This window comes from Venturia canescens, chromosome 9 (genome assembly GCF_019457755.1).
Source record: "Venturia canescens isolate UGA chromosome 9, ASM1945775v1, whole genome shotgun sequence".
Taxonomy (NCBI): Eukaryota; Metazoa; Arthropoda; class Insecta; order Hymenoptera; family Ichneumonidae; genus Venturia; species Venturia canescens.
In genome coordinates this window covers 10,490,884-10,509,659 of record NC_057429.1, presented here as the reverse complement: position 1 = coordinate 10,509,659, position 18,776 = coordinate 10,490,884, and the positions used below count along the sequence as shown (strand labels likewise).

At 49.5% G+C, this 18,776-nt stretch overlaps 1 protein-coding gene across 2 annotated transcripts in view; it reads left to right on the top strand.

The window, feature by feature from the left end:
* Positions 1-4,034: 4,034 nt before the first annotated feature.
* Positions 4,035-18,776, top strand: part of fz2 (frizzled 2) — a 72,394-nt gene continuing 57,652 nt past the window's right edge. For both annotated transcript variants that reach the window (XM_043428544.1, XM_043428542.1), the window contains exon 1: positions 4,035-4,521. The gene's annotated coding sequence lies outside the window, so the exon portion shown is untranslated. The remainder of the gene's footprint in view (positions 4,522-18,776) is intronic.

The window sequence follows — 18,776 nt, the reverse complement described above, 5'->3', positions numbered from 1 at the left end:
TGAGGGCTCCTGCGGTGACGGTGTCACTTACCAAGGCTCTCGGTGTGGTAAGCGGAGGGGAAGATAAAAATGGGAGAACGACATGTGCGCTCCTCTCATTCCTGTCGAATCCCACATTCGGAAACGGGAGTCTGAACAAATTGAAAACTCCATCTTGCTATCAAATTTCCATTCGGACATTCGGTAAATGGCGCGCAGCCTCTCTCTCTCTCTCGTTAAGAGGACGAAAAACAATGCGTATAAAGGGAGCCGAAAGGCTCTCGTTCCATGCAAGACTCGTACGCGAGCGCATGTGCTTTTTCGCCGATAAGCCATTGTGATAACTTTCACTCAGCTCCCATGTTATCCTCGTTTCGCTGAGTCCTCCCACCTGCTGGACCCCCTTTTCCAGCCTCCCCAACGATACGCGAGACTCCGCACGGACGAATATTTTTCGACGCTATTATTTGCCAGACTGCCGACCTTTTACGCTCACAAAGAAGTGTCCGTTGATGCGTAATGCACTCGATGCCTCTCTGTTAGCCTCGAACACGCGGGATTCACAGGATCGTAATAACCCACGAGATTGCAACCGTAACTGTAGTAACGGCTCCAATGTGGAAGGGCTTTTCTAGCGTATCCGCCGTCACCAGCCCCGTCATATACCTGTGTTTCAGTCGTTTCGTCTGTCGTTCAACCGTCGCTTTCCATTCGGTATAATTAGTATTCGAAAGCACCCCTACGCAGGAACGATTCGGCAGGGCTTTCCCTGCTCGCGCGTGTAACGCGTGGGCGGGTGGGGCTGCAAAGTAACGAGCTTTCGAGACGAAAGCTCCGCTAAAAAGTCGTGCCGATACGCGATCAATTCGATGGAAACAAAACGCTGCTTTTAATTCCTCGTCAAAGGGAGGCCGGAAGTGCGACTCCGCGTCGGGGTTTTCTCCGAAGATGAAGATTCTCGCCGTGCAATATATTCCGGATGCGAATTTCCATGAGGATTTTTTCCGTCTTCGAAGTCTGATTGGAATAAAAGTAAAAGCTTTTCCGTGCATGGGAACGACTATGCGGGGGATGAATTTACCGAATGTTTCTTGCATTTGAAAAAACTGTGTTAATGTTGTTTGAATATATATCAAAGAAATAAGGCGCCCTGCGGGGCTCCGCAAAGCTTTGCTCGCCCGACCGCATGTAACATCAAAAAGTATCGAAATAGTGTGGACCTCTTTGATACGCCGCGAGATCGGAGCAAGAAAAGAGCACATTTCTTTCATCTGCTCGCGGTATGTTTTCGACGAGCCAGGCGAGCAGGGAGCGCTTCGGAAAAAGGCAAAAGCGTTTTACAATTGGATGTTGGAGGCGCGGGGTGAGGCTTGAAAATTTCAGCAAACGACCTCGTCGTGTCAGCAGAGTCCCGGGAAATTTTGCGCCCGCAGAAAACTCCCTGGGGGAGATTAGAGAGGTGGGAGTCCAGGGATATCGTGCAGCAGGTAGACTTTTGGAAGGAGCAGCCTGTGTACTAGGAAAATGCGTTGGTAGCACCGCGCGGAGGGGATTCTGACGCTTATTTGCCAAAGAAACGGGAGACGGAGTTGCTGGAAAACGGGAAGACGGGAAACGAGGATCGATCGCGGAGTACGAGCGACCCCCGGTGTTTCGTTGTCCCTGATTCGATCCATGTTCTTTATCTTCTTTATACCGCCATCTCAAATTCGCTTCTCCTAAACGTTGAACCCGCAGATTCTGACGAAGCTCGCAAATCCAGCTTGACTCATGGACGTTCGTGACTCCTCGTTAGGTCCAATGGCTCCGCAAACTCTCGGTCGAAACCCGGACGACGAGTGCCCGAAGTAAAACAACTGCCTTAAAAAAGGAGCTTCAGAATCACTGATAAGAACTCAACCCTCGAACGACCAACGAAATGTCTCATTTTGATGTCTCGCTCGCTGGCACCGACGACCCCGCGAACGCGATCAGTCGTTCGACCGTCTTTTGTATCTCGTTCAATTGTCCAGGGTGCAGGTTATGAAGATAATAATAACGAAATTCGATACATCGCACAGAAGCACGCTGCTGCTGCTGCTGCTGCGTATCGAAAGTGAAAACGTTCGAGTAAACGGAACAAAGAAGCGGCAACAACAGGCGTTCATCTCGAATCGCGTACACAGGCTGTTTCCAATCCGCACAAAGTGAGCGGAGCTAGAAACAGAGACTGTAATGGGGCAGAGATGAAGAAAGATGGAAGGAGGATGAAAAAAAGACGCGGATGGATGTAAGTTGAGTTAGGCGAGAGAGAAAGAGCGAGGAGGGCGAGGGGGGGGGGGCGATCGGAGGGGGTAAAACCGTGCTATGTACACTGCAACGGGTGTTGCCATGACACCATGGAAGCACCCTACAAGCCGTTCAACAATCTCTGCCTCTCTCGGACTTTCTTTCGAGTTTACTCACTCGGTTTCTCCTGCTCGTCCAATATGAAACTCTCTCGACTCTCGCAAGCGCTTCTGCGAGATCGAAATCGAAGCACGCTCTACTGCGAGGACAGATTTACCGTGTTTGTCAACCCGCTAGCTCTCTCTCTCTCCTTCTTCATCCCCAGTCTCGTTGAACGGGACAAGCTGCGAGCCACTCGTCACGATTGCGTCATCGCAGATCGAAGCAAAAACTAATGTGTCACGGGGCAACCCTTGCTGCTGCTCCCTTTGCATCTGCTTCGTGACGCGACAACATCGAGCAACTATTTCCGCTTGGAGCTGATTGTATTTCTTCGACGAGCCAAAGACGAATTGACGAATCGCCGGCGATTCGCGATGCTACTTGAAATTACTTTTTGGCGCAGGGGCTCCGCCGTTTTCGGCGTGGGGCAGCCTCTATCTACTTCGAGGGGCCGTCGGACCCTTTTATCGCCGATTATTGAGTATTTACCAACAGAAGAGTCGCAGCAGTCGGACGAGTTGGGAAAGCTACTAAATTAAGTGTCTTCGAATCGTCATAACCCTCTCGACGGGGACGGCTGAGGCTCCGGCGGGCTAATAATGATCGGAGAAAGTCTTCAATGGGCTCGTAGCTGAGGACTGAAAAGAGGGACACGACGTGGAGCAGGGATGAAAGGGTTAAAAAAACGAGCCGCGAGGAGAAAGGTTCGAGGAAATGGAAGGAAAATCGTACAACGCGGTGTGCCACTTGTGCATAAAATATCGAAGATGCAAAGCCGAGCAAGTGAAAGCTCTCGGGCCATTAAGCTTTCCAGCTTGAGGAATAAACCAATACGAATCGTGATATGAGCGTGGCATTCGTCCAAGTTTCTCTTCCTTTTATCCTCTGCCCGTTGGCTTCGCGCGTTGAGCTTTGCTCCACATATTGCGCCGATGCCTCAGCTTCGAGCAAACCGTCGTTCCATCACCGCGCAATGTCCTCAGCGGCAATGCCGTCTGTGAATTATTCCCGATGACGCGAAGCCTCATCAATAAGAGTCCAAAGGTTTTCTTTTCGTTGCACACCGAAGAAGGCACAGCAGAAGGTTAATTACTGCCGAGGCGATAACTCTCCTGCGAGCGAAAAACAAGCGAAGGATTCAGTCGAAGAGAACAAGTTGGAACGCTGATGCATCAATGATGATTAAACTTGCGTACATTCTTGATATTATTCGAAGGGAGAAATGACCCTCTCGGAATCGCAGCAGGTGAATACAAAAAGAATTGTCATTACCGGATTGAAAGAGGGAAAAAAACGTCCGGTTGGAACATGTGCCAGGAGGATGGGCTGGTGTCGAGTCTTCCTGGACTAACAACACACAAGGGTTGTAAGAATAGGGGAGGCAAAGCAAGAGGGGCGCAGGGATAAACGCCGGCCGGCTTGTTCTACAGTATTTTGCCAACTCGTGTCTCTCGTACGCATGTGCAAAGAAGCTCAGTGACTGCGGCGAGGACGACGAGACGACGGCGACGAAGCAAAATGGTGGCGGAGTGGGGAGTTGGGAGGAGAGGGATGAAAGCAAAGCAGCAGGCAGGAGGCCATATCGATTTCTACATTTCGCCCGCTCGTCGCGAGGCGTCGTGCTCGTTCCGCGATACAACCTTTTCCCTAACGCCAGTTCTCAATGCTCACCAACACAAACCCCCGGCGCCGTCGCAAAAGTTCCTCAACAACGTCTCGTTCTCGTCGTTTTCCACGCTTACCGCGAGAACAACCCCCAAAACACTTTCGCGTATCTTTCCGCTCCCACTCGCCTATACCTTTTCAAGGTTAACCCACATTTCGTTTGTTTTGGTGCCTCTTTTTAAAGCATCCTCAAGCATTTCCGGGCTCTTGTGAAACGTTCTTAACCTGTGCGCTCGCCTGCCGATAACAACTCCAAGTTTCCCTGCGAAACGATACTGTGAAATACCGTTTTTATACATATTCCTACCGTTGTGAGGGGTTTACGGAGCCCGGAGGACCCAAACGTATCCGCTGACACGAAGTTACCTTTTATAATTATCCTCCGGAGACTCAGCCAACCGGGGAAACTTCACCTTCGCTCGTCGTCCTCGATTTAACACTGTTTCGGTGAGTCTTCAATAATCTTTTTCAGCTAACGCATTTACAGGGTTACAACGATCATCGTTTTTCAAGGATTTTTCATAAAGTCCTGAGTTTTTTTTCACTCTGAGCTCGCTTCGTCAATAGTCGTTTCAGCCAATGAATAAATAAGACTCGTTTTTCTAAACACGAAGCATTTCATCAGAGTCCGTATTTCAATGAAAATCATCCACCAAAAGCGTTTGTTTCCCTTTGATCGCTCATTCGAGCTAAGTCCGCAGTTTAATGGGAGCCTCCAAATAGAGAATTCGTTTTCAAAGAGTCGTATAAAGTTTGAATTCGAAGCAGAGTCCATTGGGACGACGGTATCAGGACCAATGGAAACGTTCGAAGACACAAGTACAGCCAGACAGAGGCACACACGAACGAATCAACAACGTGGACCCGAGCAAAGAGTTCCTCGTGTCTATGACCTCGATGGAGAGGCTTTTTAATAAGCGGGGATAGTGCGATGTGCTGCGAGAGAGAGAGAAAAGGGATGGAAGAGTGTTCAACGTTGTGGTGATGCCGCTCAAAGAGGACTGGGGGAGGCACACGACGAGAGTGTGTTACCCTCCTTCTTTGCTGATTCACCTGAAGCCAATTAGCGCGATTGGTTTTCGCGCGATTGCACCGGCAAACTTGCACACCTTCGTGAGCCGAACGATCCGAGCGAAATTTCAAGCCCGTTCTATTCGAAGATCGATTCGATCGGGGAGCAATGGAAACCGCTCGCTCTCCTTTCCCATGGCCAAACTTTTGTATGGTCTTTGTTTGCGGAAGATGGCAATAGCGTCGCCGCTGAAGAAGTCGTGCGCTTTCGGCGCCGTTTCGGTAAACCCAAATCGACTGAAACTTCTCGATTACGAAGCGGATCTTAAGGCTCCTGAAATGTGTTTCGTTAAGCCCGAGCAGGACCGTCGGATCACGACGGAAAGTCGACGGAAGCAAGCTTCAATGAAATTCTTCTCAAGCTTTTATAATGGACAGTTTTATAACGACAATTGATCGAAGAATGTCGCATTCCGTGAGCTATTCATCAATTGTAATTTTTCGGAATGATGAATTAATTCGGTCGTGCACGCGGCGCGCGACGGAGGGTCGGATACGCAAGGCATTTGCAGGGGCGAGTTTCATTCGTCGCGTCTGCGGCTCAAGGTTTGTGGCGGCTGCCTTGAATAAATATTCGTTAGGTACAGACTCACAGAATTCTCGAGGTTACGTTGGAAAGCACGCAACGCGGCGGCAGGAGATGCGAATGAAAAAAAAGAGAGAAAGCGCCGGAGGAATAAGCAAAAAAGGAAAGCTGCGCGGGGTTAGCGTGGCTGAAAGAGCCCGGTGCCTTTCCGCGAAAGACTCGCAACGAGCGCCCCGGCGTCAGGTAATTCGAAAGCAATTTGAATTAACGTTTCGCCGCGCAAGAGGAAAGTAATTACGGGGGTGGTGGGCGCTCGAGCGAAAGCTAGCTACCTCGAATCATGACTTTCCACCAAGTTTTCATACAGATACGCGCCTTTCCCACTTCGCTCGAACCTCTCTCGCCTCTCCACGCACTTACAACCGCTTATTTCATCCATACATGCATCACCGTACAAGCCCTTCTGTAGCAGGGCGTTCCATCAGCTTCCTCGCATATCCCTTAGCACCGTTCGAGAATCAGGCTCCCGCTTTGATCATAGCCGCGGAGATGGAGTTCGGTTGATGAGGATTTTCGGACGACCGTCATCTTTCCCAACTGCCGTCGTTCTTTGCTTCGCTCCCACGGGAAATAAAATCAAAGAGTTAGTCACACTCGTTCGCGGTGCGAGTGTCTGGCGAGGACCGTTTTTATTGTTCATCAACATCGCCATTTCGGTTAACGCGCCTTACATATACGCTCAGCAGTGCTCGAAAAAAGAAAAACTGTTTTTAGAAGAGACAGCGATAGAAATTAATAAAAAACATTTCTATACGTTGTTTGTTAGAATTTGAAGTTTATGAAACAAAGTTATTGCATTGTTTTTCCAAATATTATACAGCATAAAAGTAAATCACGTTTCCCTAAGCACTGTGAAAAAAAGTTGCTCCACGGCCTGCATCGTTTCTTCTTGAAATTTTGATAGATCTGCAGAACATAAAAAAATTCTTGTTAAATAAAGTTGTGTAGTCTGTCGAGCCGGATTTTTGAATATCGCAAAAATTTATAAATTTACGGCAGTTTTAATTAAGTACGCATTTTACACAATATCAAAAATCCGACTGGACAGACTACAGAGAAAACAATATCGAATATTTTGAAAAAAGCGTCAAAAAATATTGAAAACCGTGTGGGTTATCGTGAAGAAAAACGCATTTAAAGTTTAAAGCGCTCGTCGGGCCCTCTCGTTGGGCCTGATCACGTTTTCTGTAATGCGAATTTAAATCCATAGGAAACTTGTACAATCGACTTTCACAGAAATACGCCTAAAATAATACAGAGAATAACAACCTGTAGAAAAAATCGAAATTTCTTTCAATCCTAGACGTATTTAAGGCCTTAAGAAAGCATAAACTTGTGCGTGATTAACGCAAGATCCGGGCGTCGAACGAAGGATTGATATCGCAAGCATCGCAGTCTCAGTGTGGCGTAACACGCAGCAGGTTCCATCCTCCAGTTCCGTTGGACAATCGTCGCTCTGACGAGCAAACAAGATCGCGTTCTGGCTGCGATCGCCGTCAGTCCGGAAGATCGAGGAGGTGCGTTTGCTCGCACACCGAGGCGAGACGATGGGACATCGAGTGCTTCGGAGGGGCAACCCTTTCCGGGGACGACGAACGATCAAACATTTTAGTAATCCAAGCCAGCTCGAGTCGGATTCTCCTCGTCTTTCGAGCTCTGCATCAAAATGTCGCAAAAAAGTGAATCCTCCCGCAGCGAAACTCGACGCGGAAGAAGCGTTCTCTCAAAAGACGCTTCGTCCCAGGTTCCGCGTCGGTCTTGTACACCCAGAACGAATACGTCCGTTGTAGCTAGTGCGCTCACCGTCAGGCTCAAACACCGCGCCCGGTGGAGGCGCCGCGCACCCGGTGAATTGATCGCGTTGGGGGTAGAATCATCCATCACGGTGTGACAGTCCCGAGCGCACCCCTAGTCGGATGGGACCCCTGGCGTATCGGGGCCACGGTTCCGGAGGCGAAGAGGGTGAAAGGGAGCAAAAGCACGAGACGCTTGGAACGCGGAGAATGACGAGGCGAGAGCGAGAGAGGGTGGGAGATTGCGGTGGGGTATAGCAACTCTGCTGGAGCCGGCGAGATACAGCTTCTGCAACGAGCGCAGCGGCCGATGAACCAGCCGGGCAACTCATCCCCTCGGCTACACCATCCCTGGACACAATACCCGCGGTAGATTCTATCCAGGCTCGCTCTCGCTGCGAAGGAATGTTTGCCTCGTTCCGCCAAGTCTTAGCATCGGCTTCTCGCGCACTCTTTATATCTTCCCTTATGAGCAGAGGAACGATTACGGAAGTACGCGAGCACGCAATACGCCCAACAACGCATGGAGATTGTCTTTGTTGGGGACTCGGAGTAACGAAGCTTCGGTATGAACGTTGAGAAATGAAAAAAAAAAAGTAACTATTGGGGAAGAAAGCTTGAGGAAAAGAAAACGACGGTTGACGGTAGGCTTCTGCGTACGCGTTGACTATTTTCTACGATTGCTCCGTGAGAAATTTCCTCAACGACAGCTTCGCGAATCCTCTTATCAGAGGTTCTATTTCTGTGTTATTCCGGTGTATTAACTCTCGTAAAATATGAATAATGGACCCGACACGAGCCCGAGAGGATAATTTACACCGCGGAAATACCGAGCCGCGACTAAGCCCGGGTTCAGTGTGCCTTCGATCGATCGAAAGTAGGGTCATTAGAGAGAGAGAGAGAGAGAGAGAGAGAGAAACGAGGAGTGAGCAGATGACTAGTCCTTACTCCGGGGAAACGTTATTCGAATGGGTTTCTTTTGTTCGCGGGAGCTTCCTACGGAATGCTAATGACCTTTGCGACCCCATTGTCCTGTCGGTAGCCGGAGTAATTTTTTCGAAGCATGAAGAGGAGTCTCCTGCGTGTGATTCGAAAAAATGATACTCGAGCACGTGTCTCGTTGCATGCGTGGTTGTTCGTGTTTTCTGTGTCTTTGACCTTCGGTCGGGCGCATTCGGTGAGCGCGGCCCGAGATCGATATTCGGTTTTGCCTCGAAGGGAAGAAACTTCCTGGATACTTAACTCTTTGATGACGGAGAGAGCGCGGATTTAAAAAGCGAGTGAAGCAACAGTGGCCGCCGGAGGCGACGACGGCAACGGTGATCAAACTTGCCAGGATAAAAGTTTTACCTCGAACCGGGTACGGCAGGGGGGAGCAGCGACGAAAATGTCGCATCTGAAAAACAATTGTGATGGAGCCTCGGGCAGCGGAGAATGAAACAAACGCTACGTTTGTTTCTCGCTTAAGCAGAGACGATGAAAATGGGCTATTGTCCTACTTGTCCGATTCTTTGCTTCCGCGCGCGCGGCACGAGTCATTAAGAAAAGTCTCAATCCCTGGCGCGCTGCCACGGACAAATGGGAATGAGGCTGGTTTGAGGCTAAACTCTGTTGAGTTTTCCAGCTTCAAACACGTGGCTTATTCAGCCGAAAATTCGGTGCGTCGAGAGGGCAACGAGCGTGCTCGGTGCACAGTCTCGCTGCGCGGTGAAGCGACCTTGCCGGGGTGCGAGAGCGAGCTATTGTGATCCTTAATGGCCCAATATTTGCTGTGTATACGCAAGGGCTGAGTTTGTGACCCCATCAAAGCGGCGTGCGAGTTCCCCTCGCCTTCTCCTCCGTCGTATTATGTGGCCCACATAACTTCCGCATAAGCCTTGCAAACCGTTTCGAGACGTAACAGCGTGCACGCGTTGATGGATCTCGATGGGTCCGATCGGCTTCGTCAATTCCTGGAATTTCACTTCGAGCACTAGTTTCCCTCTCCTGCGGAGGATTCCAGATAACCCTAAACGTCGATTTTCTTCTCGATTAAGTCGGTTTAGGAACGTTCCCACTGTCTCGCTCTGCCGAAGCGATTGATTCGCGTTTCTATAAATTTCGCCGCTCTCGCGTTCGATGTCGTTGTGATCCGTTTTTCCCGAGCCCCCATAGCCGAGAAGCCTCCGGCTAAGAGTTTAATTAAGGAGCATAACCGCTAGCCCCGGGTGTCCGTGTCGCCATAACCGCGGCACCGAGCGCTCCGCACGCAAGCGTAAAAACGGATAGACAGACGGGAAATTACAAGCAGGAGCTGTGTCCGTCAACCCTTTCTCCCGCCCTGAGCCTCGAGGACGGCCGAGCGAGAGCGCGCAGGAACAGCGCGAGCACCAGGAGCCGATGTGTTTCAACCCTCTTCGCACCTTATACCGTCTGCTCTCCCCAATTCCCCCGCGCCCTTCATCCTCGTCTCTCCGCTCTTCGTCCCTCAGAATCCCACCGCGTTTCGCGGTCCACAGCTCTTCCCTCTCGTTTGGTACTCGCTATGAATACTCGCTATGAACTCCACCTTTTTCAACAAAATTATTCTCTCAGAGCCCTCGAATATCCTCGCAAACAAAAAAAACATCCGCACAGCCCTGAAAACCCCTGTTTTTTGTCACCCCGCGCTGCTTTCAACTCGGGGAATCATCTTCCGTTCATAAAATCTCAACGAGTCGTTAATTTACCACTAACTGTGTCAATGAATAACCGAGATTTTTTCACGAGCCTCGCACAACGAGAGAGAGAACGCGCGGCGGCGACCCCTCTCACATATACCCTCGGGGAGACAGACTCGGAGCTCATTGAGGTGCGACCTCGTTCGAACTCCGTATGACATACGCATACATATATATATACGCACGACACAATAACAGACTCGCGACCGGCCTCGTTTTACGACCAGTTAACGACCGGTTTATTACCGTTTGTAGAAAACACCGAAAGAAAGGGAGGAATAGATAGGGACGCGGGCTGTACAAGAGTTTCATGGGCTCTTGAGTTCGCCTATTATGAAGGGCCATGATTATTAGGGACTCGCGCGGCGCTATCGGCCTTCCGCCACGCGACTCTTTTCCCTCGTTTTCGACAGGTGGATCGAGCAAACAAATGTATTTTTCTCGACTCTCTTCGTTTTACGAGCACTTCTCGAGCGATTCACTTGACCCATTTTTCCGCTCAATTGATTATTATTCATGGCGAAACTATGATTTTCGAAAAAATATCGTCGACTGGCGGATGGAGCTCGCTGATGGATCGATCGCATTGGAAACAATCCCCGAGGACTCGATCTCGCGTCCTCGTGCACAAAAAGATCAAAGGGGACGAGCGAAACAATCGTTACTCACAAACTGACATTGATGTTTGCGTATCTGCGAGCTGAGCAAATCGAAAAACTTGTTTAACTTCCCTCGTGGCGGTTGTACACACACGGTGCTGGTCCACTCGAACCTCGTAACGTTCCTCCGAACGTATACGCGAGCAATTTATCTCCAAATAACTACGTAAAAATACGTTTTTTTACGGTCGAGGATAAGCTTCGGAGGGAAAAGCCTTCCAAGACCGTTTCAACGCCTCTTTCCTTGAAAACGGATGCCAGCAGAGATACCTTCGAACGGAGCCATCCTGTAGAGAAGTAACACAGAGTGCGCGCATTGTAAAGCCACGATTGCGTCGTACATTATTCTCACATAAACAGGTACAAGGTATACACAGAAGCGTGTGATTTGGTGTGCAAAAGCACTTAGAGCTATCCCAGAGAAGGCTCCGCACATACATCAACGATGTATAGACCCATACGAGGAGGCTACTATCCTTCGAATCTATCTACGAAACTCTTGGCTGCTCGAGTGGGTTATAACTATATTGGATGGATAGGACGAATCGAGGCGAGCATTTGCTCAGGCATGGCAGGGCCCCCTGAAACAGTAATTATCAGAGTGCCGGATCCGTGACGGGGAATAAATTTCGGTTAACCGGCGTCGGTGCCCCCTCGCTCCGTCGACATTGTCGTCTACGCACAAAACCGTCTGCCTCACCGGGCGATTATCGCACCGGGCGTCTCGTTGGAATTCATCACGCTTATATAAGGAAGAGTCGGAGTGGACGATGATAGAAGAGGAATTCAGTGAATTTGCTCGCACCGAGAGCGGCGTCGAAAGAGCTTGGAAGGCGAGGGGGGTGGTCGTTTAGTCGGATGAAGATGAAAAAATTGATGAGAATGTCGCCCCGAGAAGATCGGGTTTTTCGAAGCTTCCGCGGGTCGAAGCGATTCGATGCGACTTCGAATCGCTCGAGACATTTCGAACAACGACGGTCCGTCTGCCCTGCTCGGACTCGTCGCGGAAGCTTCATTTCCGGCATTCAGGCGGAGTCAGACGTCTTGCGCGGAAGGCATGAGAGCTGCTTGGATGTTGTTGCACACGTTGACGATGCGTGAAGCTGCTACGTGCTGGCCGCATTAGGTTTCATTGGGCTTGTCCCGTCACAAGGCCTTTCAGAACAGTAGGTTGCGCATGTCAAAGTTATTGATACGATGAGACGGGTGGCCTAATCTCTTTATGCTCGTGGGACGACACAGTGGCTCATGACAAACCTCCAATTCCGATTGCTCGATAGCTGCTTCAGCGCTCCACAGACCGAGTGAGAAAGAGCGAAAGATTGACGAGAGACGCTGTGAAAGAGAACAAATGAGGAGCTGCCGGCCGGAGGCGTTGCGAAGAAGTAATTGGTCTGGAGCGGGTTCTCTCGACTGACAGTTTGCCGGCTCCGGAGGACCCGTCTCGCGCTCATTTGACGTGTGACATGATTCAGAAGCGTCCAGCCGTTGTCACATCTTCAATTAGCCTCGAGTTGCGCGCCCCTGCTCGGCGAGCCTCGTCAAGCCCGAACATGAGCGCAGAACCACCCGTTTCATCGGACCAATCATCACCGACGAGCCACGGAAGAGAGGAGCCTCGTGATCCGCGCTCACGACGCTCGTGTATCGGTCACTCGTTGTTTTTCACCTTCTCCAATTCTAACGAATGTTTTCGTACATTTGGCAAACACGGGACTCTGAATCGCGCACGATATTTCGCTGCTTGCACGAAATCTTGCGGAGCGAAAACTTTCCTGACAGCGCCGCTTAACCCATCGAGACCAAAACTCTCATAATCCCTTCTCCCAACAAGTTTAGAGCATCCGAAGGTGAGCCGCGTGAGTTGTTAGGCTCTTGTTGACCGAGGCTTGTTTGTCGTCGGTTTTAGACAAGCTGGACTCATCATCTATGCCTGTGGACGAAAGCATCGATCGTAATTATAACGTAGACGCTAATAACGCGTCATCGGATGCCAAGCAACGCCTTGAGTGTCAGGCAAACGGCAAACACTGGTGCTCCGAGCGTTTTTGCCATCCCCCGGATATACCGGATGTCCCGAGAGTCAGAATCCGAGCTCCGGTGCTCCAGACCCAAGCGCCTGTTGGTATATACCGTTCCCTCATCTCCGGAGCGATCCATAAACCAGAAAAACTTGTTCAATTCAGGCAAACTCAGAAGCCTGCAATGCTCGAACTTTGACAACCTGCCGATTCTACCGCGGCAAGACTTTTGCAGCCCCCTGTACATCTTCGCGTAGTCTCGCGGAGGTTTGTACCGGGAAGCCGAGACTACTGGAGAGTCGTGCCAAGCGTCGGGGACATACACCAGATACCGTGCCGTAGCGTCTTCCTTCTCTCTTTTTTGTTTTTTGTTTTTTTTTTCCTTCATTTTTAGTGACTTTGGTAAGGCTCTTGAGCAAAGCCACGTATAACTTGTTCCTACCAGCGCGTGTCTTATTTTTTCTCGATATGACGGATTTATGGTCGCGGTGCTAGCGCACGTTAAATGTATTGCATCCGGTCGTGTGACACTTATTTGTGTGGGTGAGCGAGAGCTCTGCGTGAATGGAATTTCGTCGATGAAGATCGTCCGTGCGCCATGACTCGATTCGAGCTGATTTGTCCTCGAAAAATTTGGTGTCTTTGCATTTCTTCTCACGCGCGCACCAGAGTTCGTCGAGGAGAAGAGAAGACGTGAAGCTCGCCTCTCGACAGTCCTCGAAACAACGGAGAACGATTTGCTTCTTCGCGTGGAGCGTGGAGGAGAAGAAACTGCTGGAATTATTGTGCGACTGAAGACTCGAGAGAGCGCGGATTAACGAATCGATACTCGAGAGCGAGCTGCGAAATAAATCAATTTCTCGTCTCGCTCATTGAGAAAAAAACGGGGACGAAAATCATTGGTATGATTACGACGTGCTCGAGTCTATCTCTCGCTTTATATTGGCCCTCCGAGTCCCGAGGAAAGGAGGCAAGCTGCACTCGTCTTTTTCCTCCTTTTCTCGACTCGAACAGCAGTCCCTCGTTGCAAGTTAATTCCCCGATGCACGTTTTTCCGCCCCCCCCCCCCCCCTCTTCCCGCCGCCAGACAGTCTGGATTACTTATTTTTCGCGTTTCTTCTCTCTCTCCCTCCTCGTTCTTCTATCACGTTTTACCGATCTTCCAATAATTCGCCAAGGGGATAACGAGCGGAGAAGTACTCGACAACGTCCGCGAAAATTTGACTATTTCGATATGGAGAAAGCGAAGCGAGCTAACGGCCCGTTTTTATTCCTTCAAATTTCACTAGTCTCGTTTCATTGTTTTTGGACTCAATGCTAATTCTCAATCTTCATGGCTTTGTGCACTTCTTTCCGTTGCTGGTAATCCTCGAGAAAATGTTGCGAGAAAGAACTTTAGACTCGCTCAATGTTGAGATTCGCTAATCTCGGTGATAAAATTAAGCGAAATCGAGCAAGATTCTTGTGAAATAAATATTTTTTTGAATTTGATGAAATTAAAGTTCGATCGTCCTCCGTTTACCGGCTCGTGCGAGCAAAGTTTGCTTTCCAACGAGAGATTTCCATCGACGCTGATCTAATAAATCTGACGTTGAACACTGAGAAGAGTCGGGAGGAATAATCCAATTGTAATGATCGTGAAATAATGAAAAATGGTCTGGCGATGAAAACTGGTTATCAAATCAATACGAATGTTGCGGAATGGCTGCTGCGGGGTCGAAGTTGACGATTATTTTCTCGACGAGCCTGCTCGGGGTCGAGTGATGCGCGATATCGCTCGGAAGATTTATTTTTAGCGACCTAAACGAAAGTCGCGATATACGTGTGTGTACTTCGTACAAAGCTAACACAATATTGCTCTGGGATGGCGAGAGCTATTGGCTCGAATGAATTAATATTCGGTTCGTTAAACGCGATAGCCTGCGTGGAGCGAGGCTAGTGATCTCGGGCGACACTGCGCCACCGAAATAATCACGATAATTCCGAGTTTCGTGTACGCCGCGTCGTCCGCGAGTCGAAAGAGCAATGTGTTGAAAACATAATGCGAAATATTGAATGATAACGAGCGAGCGTTGTTTCTCCTCGTTCGTTCGTTCGTTCGTTCGTTCCAATGAGAAGTTAAATGGTCTGAAATTCGTGAAACTTGAAGCTTCTAAGGAGCACTTTCGAGGTCGTTTTTCATGAGATTTTCGTACAGATTCATCGACGATCGACATCCTCGCAGGCTCGTGCGAACCCTTTAATTTCCAATGCTTTTGAGAACCTCTGAGAGCTTGACAACGAATCAGCATGACAAAGGGGCGAGCACACGAAAAAGGGTGAGGCGAGCCGGGGCGACCGAACAGAATCTCAATAAAATAGACGAGGCTGCTGGACAATGGAATGGAGAAATTGCCTTTTCACCGGACCTCGGTTTAACGCACACACAAAAATGTTTCGGGAGCGTGAATACCCGCGCAGCTAAGATCGATTGTCAATTAATATTTCCTGCTAATAACTTCACTGCTGTAATCCCGGGACCGGTGGGCTCCTTTCCGGAAGTAAAAGGGGCTCGAGCGAGCCATTTTGTCTCTATTTCTTCGGAGAAAAAAGTGGAGAATCAACAATGGAAATGAAATATTCGAGCGGATCGCAAATTGCATTCATGTTTGGTGAAAGCAGCGCGATCAAATATGCCATTGAGACGAACAATGCTGAACGGCAGAACGAAATCGTTGGAAAAACGAACGTGGAAACAGAGCCAAAAACAGGTTTATCCGTCGCCAGAATCTCGAGTGATTTATTCGAGGCAAGTTTTCGGGATTCGTGGCGTAGCAAGAAGGAATTATCCCCCGGCGTACGGACTCGCAACCCCAAAACTATGCGAGAGGGTAACCTGGCCGTGCATGTATCTCGGTGCAAACGTCAATCATCCGTGCTGTACACGGCCGAGTTGATGGATCTACCTCGCTCTCCCCTCCTCCCCCGGTGGGGCTGGGCGTATTCACGGTAATTGCGACACAGATGTTTCGAGGGTGTTTCATGAAGAGGCTTGCGCGGGGCTTGCGAGTTGACCGGTCGCACCCTCTGCATCGCGTGCAATAGCCTCGCCAGCCCCGAAAGGAAAGTGCGTTCCCAGTCATCAAGCATATCTAAATCGAATATGATCCGCTGGTCTGCTTCTTGATTAGATCCAAACGGATTAACTCGCGGACACGCCATCAGTAAGGAAGCTTGAAATTTGCGGATCCTGGCAGATAATCACGACCTGGGATCTAGTGAGAAAAGCGGTTCCGTCGATGATGAATCACCGAAATTTCGAGTCCCGAATCCTCGGAACTTCTTCGCGTTCCCCCCGCCTCCATCTCGCGTTTTGTTTCGTCAATTTTCAAGATTTTATGATGAAAAATACTGCTGCGATGTCCCACCAGGGGGCCGAATTCGACTCCATTCCTCACTATATTTCTTGCCAAATAAAGTTACCAACTGTAACTAAATTTCGTTGCTGAATTCGTCTCCGTCCAACGGAATTCATCGCGTCACTGCCTTGACGCGAAATATCGATCCCGCAGCACCGCTCTCTCTCTCTCAAAAGCCCTTTTCGTCTGTACCCTCATCGAATATACACAGATATAAGAGATCCGAACTTTCTATACACGCTACATCGTACACAGAACTCGATGAAGAACGTCACGCTGTCATTCTCAATCGGATGTCGATCTGGAATTGCCTTGGCGCACCCAAGTGCCATTTCATATTGTAGAATTTCATCATTCGCCGCAATTCACTTGTAAATAACTGTAGCACGAGATTGCGAGGGCCAGAATATCTCGAAGAGGTCCGCGACCAAGGTTCGTCAGCAAAGGTAGAATTTTTTAAGAAGAATCTCGAATAATTCAAGATTTTCGTATTTTTCTTGAGCTACTTTTTTACGGAGTGCGCAAGCTCATTGTGAAATAACGACCGAAAGGTCCGAGCGACGCAGGAATTACTTTCGGCAAATAAAATAACGGCGAGGAGGGGAAGCCGGAAGAAGAATGAAGATATTTAATGCTTACATATTTATAAACGCGAATACAATTTTAACGTTGAATCCAACCCGAGATAGCCCCATTGGCCATTAACATGAATTTATGTATCGAGTTATAAATCTCCGAGGATATTAAGCCGAGTGGTTTATTATACGCGAAAGCCCCTAATTTTGCATCCACCCAGCAGGCGGGTGTCTCGTGAAAAAGCCTCGAGAGGCTGGTTGAGTGTCGAGGTGTGGCGATTCTACATGCCCAAGTTTGCAAACAGAATCCCACGAGCAGAGCTTGCCAGATAGGTTTTATTCAAGACTTGCCCCCGCTTTTAAATCCCCCGACTTCGGACGCGTACAGAAAGGGTAGTTCGAGCGTGCGCTATTTTCGACGAATATGCACCTTTATTTGCATCCCATTTGAGGGGATTAAGACGCTTTTCTCCGAGACTTTGCCGTAGAAATCTGTTGAGTCCTTTTTTTTATTATTTAGCAAAAGCGCCGCTCGCAGTGCTCGCGATTCATAAGCGAAAATGAGGAAGCAAAAGCAGAGATTGAGCACGGTTTTTGTCGAAATATTTCTTCATTCGATTCAATTTGAATTTCGAGGCTCTGGAAAGAGAGGAAAGATTTTCAGCGGTTTTTCACGACTTATTGTCGGAAAGTACTTTGCGAGCGCAACTCGCGCGGGCGTGGCGTAATCGTTCAAATCTTTCTCTCTATTTTTCCTTTCCTAAGATGTGATTCTCTCGCGGCGGGCGTCGTGGATACGCACCTGCGGGAACTGCAGGGGGCCACTTGAACTACGGCGAGGGCTCGCACTCCTCGATCTGTGCAAGCTGCAGACGTCGTCTCGTGCCTCGGTGTGCACACCCCGATTTCCAGGTTACGTTAGCCCTGAACTTGCCTCAATGCGAGATTCTTTTTACGCGACGAAATGAATCTTGCCGACGATTTTTTCACCCCAACACACCGGCGGGTTACGAAATTGATGAACGGAATTTCGCTCCGTTATGAAATTATTCCGGTATTCTTGCGTTGCGAAAGGAATTGATTTTATTTGAAAACTTCCGTAAGATTTGAATCGTTGGACGGTTGAGTTTACATGGGAGTAGAAATCGAAGGATTCCATCGAACGTTGCGCTCGCGTCGAGTGAGCGGAAGAAGGGTGGGTGCTTTTGATGTCTGAAATTTCGTACAAGCGGATCAGGCGGATGAAAGCGCGTCGTACGGCGAGAAGCGTTTTTCTCGCTTTTGTCAAAGGCACGAGGGCACGCAGGAAAGCGTGAGCAGGCGAGGAATGGGATTGGAGAAATAGCTCTCAGTCTCGTCTCCTCGAGCGTCTTCCACTGCATTCCATTTCCGGCTTGGCTTCGTACGAGGACGGGAATGCTTAAAATGTCAGAGATTCGTACCTTAAGAACACGAAGCGTTTCTATAAATGCGCGAATTCTCGGCGTAGCTTGCAACCTTTTCTCAATAAATGGTTCGTCAAATTCTCAAAGTCTTGGGCGAGAATAACGAGTCTCTTTGTCTCGGAGGTGTCCGAAGGCGACGCGGCGGCAGCGTCTGCTCAAGGCGAGCAGGATTCGAAGGGAAATTCTGGCGTGGAAAACCCGTCCAAGAATCGATCCTGGCGATCGTTTCGTCGCCCGGAATCGCCCGCTGGCCCCGAGTCCGACTTCGGGACATCCTGTACGTAGCCGGACATTCGTAAGACGGAGAAGGTGGATGCGGTATCCGCGCGTACGAGCCACTCCGGATCTCCTTTCGAGGAGAGGGGAAGAGCTTTGAGGGCTCGGAGTGGTGTACTCGACGCGTCACGCGGCGCGCTTCTCCTCGGGCTCTTGCCCCGTATATCCCTGTTCAATGC